The 10,000-nt window shown below is 40.8% G+C and overlaps 1 protein-coding gene across 7 annotated transcripts in view; it reads left to right on the forward strand.

Annotated features, from left to right (window-relative positions):
- Positions 1–10,000, forward strand: part of LOC144980936 (guanine nucleotide exchange factor DBS-like) — a 107,523-nt gene that overhangs the window by 19,427 nt on the left and 78,096 nt on the right. The window lies entirely within an intron of this gene.

Here is a 10,000-nt window from a genome sequence, read left to right on the forward strand (position 1 = left end):
TCATCATCATCATCATCATCGTCATCATCATCGTCATCATCAGCATCATCATCTTAAGTACCTTAAGACTGCATTATTTTACAGGGCATTTTATAATCCTTTCTTTAAAAAATATAGCATTGTGGAGAACATTGTGCTTATTTGAGTCAATAAAAAATGATACGGCGCACAACTCTACTGAAAGATTTGAAAATTAGAAATGTATTTTTTACAGATAGATAAACAGATAACTTGATTTCCTTTTATAATTTTAAGTCAGTTTGAAAGTTCGTTGAGTTACACAGATATCATAAAATACGTACCGACGACACTAACACTCTCAAAATCAAACAATTTCGTCACTGTAAAAAGTTGTCAGTTTGCGTCATCTATTTATGACATCAAGTATTATTATTACTTCCGTTGTGTTGTTGAGATAGCGGTGATCAGTGTTGTTATGTAGTAGTATGTTCTAATTGCGTGTATGTTTGTTGTGTGGTGTATACATGTGTGTGTGTGTGTGTGTGTGTTGGCATTTTTCAGCAAATCGTGGCATTCATAGTGATATTATTCACTTGATCACATGAAGGTATTCGGATTTACACAAATTTTAAACAAGTTTCACCGATTAACAACGTCAACTAATATTACTGCTGATATTGCGGTCGTTTTAATACCATCGATGTGATAATTATTGTCCTGGGAAATATTTAATTAAACGTTGTCGGCAAACTGTCAATTGTATCTGTATAGCTTCTAGCCCGAACAAACTTGATATTTTTCGCGTCTGCTTCAGATTTTCATTTGACCTCACATAAGTTAGGTAAAGGGGAGACATTCTGAAAGCTCCTACATCCCCAGTATTCTTTCAATTTGTATTTTCACCGTTGATCTTTTGTCAGGCATTTATTTATTCAATTTGTCATCATATAGATTTGTGAGGATTTTTTTTCTATTAGTGTTAGTCATAAGTCTTAGTAAAGGTGCTAGGAGGGAGACATTCCGAAAGCTCCTACATCCCAAGTATTCTTTTGATTTGTATTTTCACCGTAGATCTTTTGTCAGGCGTTTATTTATTCAATTTGTCATCATAAAGAAGCATTTTAAAAACTCTAGAACAAACCTTGATAGATTTGTGAAAGTTTAAAATTTCCTAATTTGACCATTGTTTTGATTCTCGGCCGCCATTTTAATTTGTGAAGTATTGAAAGGTAGTGCAAAGCAGTCCGAGTGTTTTTTTTTTTCTATTAGGGTTAGTCATAATGCTAGGGTGTTTATTTTCCTATTAGGGTTAGTTAAAGGTAGTCTAGGTTTTACTTTTTCTTGGGGTTAGTTGAGGGAATATTATTTAAGTTGTTTCCCTTTGTAGGAGCTTTCGTAAGGCCTCCCAAGTCAAGCGTGGTAAAGACTTGTGACTTATTGATATTGATATTTACTGACTGATAAACTAAAATCATGCCGAATAAAGCATGGCAGCGACGAAAAGCACATCGATTAAAGTGTGCATCTAATCGTAATCAAGCTAATCAAGAAAATGATTCAGGCAATATCGAATGAAAATAGTTCTTTCCCCGCGAAATTGCGGGCTTTTTACTAGTTGATGTTATAAAAAAATATACATATGCGTGAGCCTGTGTGTGTGTGTGTTTGTGTGTGTTAATGTGTGGGTGGTTGTGTGTTTGAGTTCATTGTGAAGCGCTGCAGGGCACTTTTAATTGGATGCTTAGGCGCTATAGAAATATATTCTTCTTCTTCTTCTTCTTCTTCTTCTTCTTCTTCTTCTTCTTCTTCTTCTTCTTCTTCTTCTTCTTCTTCTTCTTCTTCTTCTTCTTCTTCTTATTATTATTATTATTATTATTATTATTATTATTATTATTATTATTATTATTATTATCATTATTAACATCACCACAGCTACCATCACCATCATCATCACCATCATCATCATCATCATCATCATCATCATCGTCTTCATCATCACCATTTCCACCACAATCCCATTGATGTTTGTGTTTGAGTTGCTATGATACGATGACATATCATATATCTGAAGTTAATCGCTACTCACAACTGTGAAAACACTTACCCACACATACACAGACATACATGTAGTCAAGCACGTACATACATATATACGCACACAAATGCTTGTTGATCAGAGATCAGCAGCTTCTCATGGTTTATACATGAAGGAAGCTATTAAATTCGATGACCACGTGACATTATTTAAAATAGCTGCTGCTTTTGGTAATTAGTTGCACCCAATTTACTATCTCTCAACAGTCTCTCTCTCTCTCTCTCTCTCTCTCTCTCTCTCTCTCTCTCTCTCTCTCACACACACCGTCTCTCTCTCTCTCTCTCTCTCTCTCTCTCTCTCTCTCTCTCTTTCTCTTTCTCTCTCTCTCTCTCTCTCTATCTCTCTCATTCTCTCTCCACCTCTCTCGCGCCTGGAGTTTTATCGTGATTGTGCATATAAGTATGTATGCATAAAACTAAAACAACAGTGATTACCATTGAAATGGGCAAAGTATCGATTACATTATTCACACTCCTGTACAATGTAGTCTTATACTCCCGTTATATGTAACTTGTATCCGTGGGCCTGCCTTTGAGAAATGCTAACGAATTCCACAATCTGATGACTCAGTGACATACCGTGTTGTAATCTATTATTGTTTGTTCCAGCTGTTGCACAGAGTCGAAAATGTATTTTTGGAGACGATTTGCTGCACATTTCCAAGATCTCCCGAAGCGTTGACCATAGATTTATATTACAAGATTCCCAACAGGCGTCTTTTTTTTCGCAACCAATTGAAAATTATAAATGTATCAATAGTCAATATGCTATTATTAGATGATGACACAGAGTTTAGAATTCTAAATGACAAATATGATGTTAGGGACTTTTAGTTATTTGAAATCTGAGAGACTAAACTAACTTCCCTCAAAGAAGGCAATATTTTCAACTCCATTTTCACGAGTTGGCATGACAGTGTTTGTTCCATCCCGGCGTAATACGATGCCTCCCTCAAGAGGTACATATAATGTGAATCCAACAGTATCGGTGATCAATGATCGCAGGATTTCTATCAGGCACTGGTCTGTCTCAAATCAATCGACGCCAGATCTCCATCATATCCACAAAGTCAATCACTGTAAGATTGACTCCTCCCAAAAGAAAAAGAAATGAAATAAAATGACGACAAAACGCTTATACGATGTCTCATCCAAAAGTTCCACTGATTAATAATAGATTAGATTTACACGTAAAAAGCCACTGGTCACCTGAGAGCGGTTTACAAACACAGCTCGCCTATCACTTATCTCAAGACCGCACGCTCTCAAAATATTGGTACTAATTATTGGCATATATATCCGATTTCAAAATTCCTGTGATTAATAATAATTATTTATATATTCCGTTACATCTTTCTGTCCTATTTCCTATTGCACTCCTGGTCCAAGATTTTGGCAGCCTCGGTAGCTCTTTAAATTTATTCAGCTCCAAGAGTCAGTTGTTCTCGGTCTTGAATGATGTCTGTCATAATATTTTTAAAGGTCATTTTCGAATGTTTGTTGTGTTAATATGCTGCTTCTTCAACTCTGAATTTATAACACACGGCCCTAATCAAGTGGTACGTCACATCAAAACAGATCAAAATCAAAACAGACTATATATATATATATATATATATATATATATATATATATATATATATATATATATATAATTTGCATTCTATATTAGCTCTAACCATCATTATCGAGCACTTTCTCACCTACGAGTACCCACCAACACTCATATATATATATATATATATATATATATATATATATATATATATATATATATATATATTATATATAATCCTTTGACGGGAGTTAGCTGGGACCACGTTGAGTGCTCGACAGTTTCTTGGAGTGAATTATTTATTTATTCTCACCTCGTTTTTGTTACTTACTCCAACAACGTTGTTTCATCCAAATCTTGTAATCGTCTCTCTAAGACATGGCACCGGAAGTAAGGAAGTAAGTACTTTGATGGACAACCTGATTTTTACATTTGAGTTGAATCGAAATTTTTTAGTGGGAAGCGTGAATGAAGTTTACTTCTGCATTTAACAATTCAAATTGTGTAATTCTTATCATGTTATCCTTAAATTCAATTGACACCATCTGACCACACTGACATTGTACTAGATCGAAGCGGCGGGTCATATTCATAATAGTTGAATAGCTGGACGTTATAAGGGTCTTCGTCTTGGTGGTTTTCAGGGTGTTGCTGATATCAAAGTAACTAGTTCTATATAAAGGGATCTGGGTGTCTCTTCTTAATTGGTGCCCGGATTAATTCCATCTGACGTGTGGGATTGGAATGACTTTTGGCGTTTCATTGCATTTTTATATAGGGAAGAGTTAAATTTGTCATTTTGATTTGATAACAAATTCCAACACTGTTCTTTGTTGGTGTTTATGGAATGTATCGTGTGTCTGTTCTTCTTTACTTGTTAACGCCCATTTACCACAATTGTACATTGGCACTACGAGATCTTTTTCCAATTTTAATTTCGTTATATGAATATGTTGAAAAAGAATTTCTTATTTTTTCACCTGAAGGGTAAATTATTATTTACTCTCTATTACAAGGTTGACTGGAATAATCCAAACGTCAGCCACAATGCAGTGCCGCAAAGTTACCTAGAGAATATGATTTGCTCAGGGTCACAAAGCGCTGCAGGAGTGGGGGTACTATTCAACAAATCAAACCACGCGCCTATCGATCCGCTCATCAAGTCCATTCAGTATCGGTATTTGGTACCTGATTACTTTCTCAAGGTCTCAGTTACGAGTACCATCCGAATCCCACCCCTTTCCCTTTCCGATTCTCTTTTAAAAAATAAATAAGAAGAGGACTTTATTTTGTGGTTTAGCTTGATTGACAGGATTCTCTAAGTGTGTGTGTGTGTGTGTGTTTGTACATGTGGTTGTGTGTGTGTACATGTGTTTGTGTTTGGTGTGTGTGCGCGCGCGCGTGTGTGTGTGTGTGGGGGGGGGGGGGGGGGGGTGTGTCTTTTTTACGAAACCCTGCGAAACCCGCCGAAACCCGCCGAAACCCGACGAAATCCGCCGAATCCCGACAAAGTTATGGGAAGTAGGTGGCACTGGGGAGTGAACCCAGAACTCAGGGAAGTGTACACCATTGGGGAGTGAACCTGGGACTGGGTTTCGGCGGGTTTCGTAAAAAAGAACCAGTGCTTTTTTACGAAACCCGGCGAAACCCGACAATATCCAGCAAAGTTATGGGAAGTAGACAACTGTGGGGAGTGAACCCGAGACTCAGGGAAGTGTACACCAGTCGGGAGTGAACCTGAGACTAAGGTTATCGGCCGGTTTCGGCGGGTTTCGTAAAAAAGAATTAGTGCTTTATTACGAAACCCGCCGAAACCCGACAATATCCGGCAAAGTTATGGGAGTTTGGCAACAGTGGGGGGTGATCCTGGGAGTCAGGGAATTGCACACCAGTGGGGAGTTAACCTGGGACTGTGTAAAAAGGATATCAGTGGGAAATAAACCTGGGACTAAAGGGAGATGGATACCATTGAAAGTTGAAGCCGGATATGGGAGTTGAGTACCAGAGGAGAATGAACCTGACACTATAGAAGGTGGGCGCCAGTGGGGAGTGAACCTGGGACTCAGGGAATTTCACACCAGTGGGGAGTTAACCTGGGACTGTGTAAAAAGGATATCTGTGGGAAATAAACCTGGGACTAAAGGGAGATGGATACCATTGAAAGTTGAAGCCGGATATGGGAGTTGAGTACCAGAGGAGAATGAACCTGACACTATAGGAGATGGGCGCCAGTGTGGATTGAACCTGTGACTCAGGGAAGTGCACACCAATTGGGAGTTAACCTTGGACTGTGGGTATCCGAGCCGAACTATAGGAGTTGGGTACCAGAGGAGAATGAACCTGACACTATAGAAGGTGGGCGCCAGTAGGGAGTGAACCTGGGATTCAGGGAATTGCACACCAGTGGGGATTTAACCTGGGAATATGTAAAAAGGATATCAGTGGGAAATAAACCTGGGACTAAAGGAAGATGGATACCATTGAAAGTTGAAGCCGGATATGAGAGCTTGGTACCAGAGGAGAATGAACCTGACACTATAGGGGGTGGGCGCCAGTGGGGAGTGAACCTGGGACTATGTAAAAAGGAGATCAGTAGGAAATAAATCTTGGACTAAAGGGAGATGGATACCATTGGGAGTTGAAGCCGGATTTGGGAGTTGGGTACCAGAGGAGAGAGAAACCTGACACTATAGGAGGTGGGCGCCAGTGGGGAGTGAACCTGGAACTATGTAAAAAGGATATCAGTGGGAAATAAACCTGGGACTAAAGGGAGATGGATACCATTGGAAGTTGAAGCCGGATATGAGAGCTTGGTACCAGAGGAGAATGAAACTGACACTATAGGGGGTGGGCGCCAGTGGGGAGTGAACCTGGGACTATGTAAACAGGATATCAGTGGGAAATAAACCTGGGACTAAAGGGAGATGGATACCATTGAAAGTTGAAGCCGGATATGAGAGCTTGGTACCAGAGGAGAATGAACCTGATACTATAGGGGGTTGGCGCCAGTGGGGAGTGAACCTGGGACTATGTAAAAAGGAGATCAGTAGGAAATAAATCTAGGACTAAAGGGAGATGGATACCATTGGGAGTTGAAGCCGGATTCGGGAGTTGGGTACCAGAGGAGAGAGAAACCTGACACTATAGGAGGTGGGCGCCAGTGGGGAGTGAACCTGGGACTGTAAAAAGGATATCAGTGGGAAATAAACCTGGGACTAAAGGGAGATGGATACCATTGAAAGTTGAAGCCGGATATGAGAGCTTGGTACCAGAGGAGAATGAACCTGACACTATAGGGGGTGGGCGCCAGTGGGGAGTGAACCTGGGACTATGTAAAAAGGATATCAGTAGGAAATAAATCTGGGACTAAAGGGAAAAGGATACCATTGGAAATTGAAGCCGGATTCGGGAGTTGGGTACCAGAGGAGAGAGAAACCTGACACTATAGGAGGTGGGCGCCAGTGGGGAGTGAACCTGGGACTATGTAAAAAGGATATCAGTGGGAAATAAACCTGGGACTAAAGGGAGATGGACACCATTGAAAGTTGAAGCTGGATATGGGAGTTGAGTACCAGAGGAGAATGAACCTGACACTATAGGAGGTGGGCGCCAGTGTGGAGTGAACCTGGGAGTCAGGGAATTGCACACCAGTGGGGAGTTAACCTGTGAATATCTAAAAAAGGATATCAGTGGGAAATAAATCCGGCTTCAACTCCCAATGGTATCCATCTCCCTTTAGTCCCAGATTTATTTCCTACTGATATCCTTTATACATATTCCCAGGTTAACTCCCCACTGGTGTGCAATTCCCCGAGTCCCAGGTTCACTCTCCACTGGCGCCCACCTCCTATTGTGTCAGGTTCATTCTCCTCTGGTACCAAACTTTCATATCCGGTTTCAACTTTCAATGGTATCCATGTCCCTTTAGTCCAAGGTTTATTTCCCACTGATATCCTGTTTACATAGTCCCAGGTTCACTCCCCACTGGCGCCCACCTCCTATAGTGTCAGGTTTCTCTCTCCTCTGGTACCCAACTCCCAAATCCGGCTTCAACTCCCAATGGTATCCACCTCCCTTTAGTCCCAGGTTTATTTCCCACTGATATCCTGTTTACATAGTCCCACGGTTCACTCCCCACTGGCGCCCACCTCCTATAGTGTCAGGTTCATTCTCCTCTGGTACCAAACTCTCATATCCGGCTTCAACTTTCAATGGTATTCATCTCCCTTTAGTCCCAGGTTTATTTCCCACTGATATCCTGTTTACATAGTCCCAGGTTCACTCCCCACTGGCGCCCACCTCCTATAGTGTCAGGTTCATTCTCCTCTGGTACCAAACTCTCATATCCGGCTTCAACTTTCAATGGTATTCATCTCCCTTTAGTCCCAGGTTTATTTCCCACTGATATCCTGTTTACATAGTCCCAGGTTCACTCCCCACTGGCGCCCACTCCTATAGTGTCAGGTTTCTCTCTCCTCCTGTACCCAACTCCCAAATCCGGCTTCAACTCCCAATGGTATCCACCTCCCTTTAGTCCCAGGTTTATTTCCCACTGATATCCTGTTTACATAGTCCCAGGTTCACTCCCCACTGGCGCCCACCTCCTATAGTGTCAGGTTCATTCTCCTCTGGTACCAAACTCTCATATCCGGCTTCAACTTTCAATATTATCCATCTCCCTTTAGTCCCAGGTTTATTTCCACTGATATCCTTTTTACACAGTCCAGGTTAACTCCCCACTGGTGTGAAATTCCCTGAGTCCCAGGTTCACTCCCACTGGCGCCCACCTTCTATAGTGTCAGGTTCATTCTCCTCTGGTACTCAACTCCCATATCCGGCTTCAACTTTCAATGGTATCCATCTCCCTTTAGTCCCAGGTTTATTTCCCACTGATATCCTTTTTACACAGTCCCAGGTTAACTCCCCACTGGTGTGCAATTCCCTGACTCCCAGGATCACCCCCACTGTTGCCAAACTCCCATAACTTTGCCGGATATTGTCGGGTTTCGGCGGGTTTCGTAATAAAGCACTAATTCTTTTTTACGAAACCCGCCGAAACCGGCCGATAACCTTAGTCTCAGGTTCACTCCCGACTGGTGTACACTTCCCTGAGTCTCGGGTTCACTCCCCACAGTTGTCTACTTCCCATAACTTTGCTGGATATTGTCGGGTTTCGGCGGGTTTCGTAAAAAAGCACTGGTTCTTTTTTACGAAACCCGCCGAAACCCAGTCCCAGGTTCACTCCCCAATGGTGTACACTTCCCTGAGTTCTAGGTTCACTCCCCATAGCCACCTACTTCCCATAACTTTGTCGGGATTCGTCGGGTTTCGGCGGGTTTCGCAGGGTTTCGGCGGGTTTCGGCGGGTTTCGTAAAAAAGACACACCCTGTGTGTGTGTGTGTGTGTGTGTGGGGGGGGGGGGGGGGGGGGGGGGGGGGGGGCTAAAGGTATGTACATGTTGGATTGCTTTTTTTAAATGTTTTTTTTTCTCTCGGTTCTTGAAAGTCAAATTTCGTGAATTGCCTTAGTTTTTACGATTTGTTTTACATCTATAGCAAGGACTACTACTATCAGGACATGCAGGCCAGGATTTCAGCCTCTAATGTAAGAGGCCATTGCTTTGTAGATTTCCTAGACTTCCTACTACACAAAAGGCTTCAGATTTTTATCCCCCCTCATAATTATGTAAGATACGACAACATAGATGCTGTTTGATGAGTTTTGGGGGTTAATAGGCATTGTTTTTTAAAGACAAAACTATTTGAGGCTAAATACATGAGATATTCAGCAAGAAGTATGACTACTTGAACCTTACTAGTATGGTTTGAAACTTCATAATAATCTAGTCAATACCTTATGCTTGTTTTGATTATCATTAATGAATTACTACAAGAATGAATGTTAACAATAAGATTTTTGACAAAAATTAGAGGTAGCATGAAAGAACATTACCAGAAATGGAGAGTCTTTCTTGTAAAGATCAAACAATATCAAAATAGAAGTAATTTTTGAACAGTTAGTAATCAATTGCTTTCAAATCATTAATTCAACTAAAGAACAAGATAATATAATGAAAGAAGGAGTACTTGATCTATAGATATAAAATGATTGAAGATTACGTTATTCTGCTCTTTATTATTGTTGTAGACCGCCAGTTTGGTGATTATTTTCCACAAATTTTTCTCTATCAGACTATTACTTTTAAGGTTACACATGATTTTGTGTGTTGTGACGAGTGATCTGACGGGCATAAACGATGGGTATTTTACTTAAACCCATACCATCAATAAGATACAAAAGCACAGAATGTTCACCACAACACATCCTGTTGATACTTTGCGCATAGATTTTTAAAAAGTCATTACATTCGCCAGCCAGATAACAATAATA

Source organism: Berghia stephanieae, chromosome 10, assembly GCF_034508935.2.
Source record: "Berghia stephanieae isolate SIO BIC M18660-M18661 chromosome 10, UCSD_Bste_1.3, whole genome shotgun sequence".
In the NCBI taxonomy this organism is placed as follows: domain Eukaryota; kingdom Metazoa; phylum Mollusca; class Gastropoda; order Nudibranchia; family Aeolidiidae; genus Berghia; species Berghia stephanieae.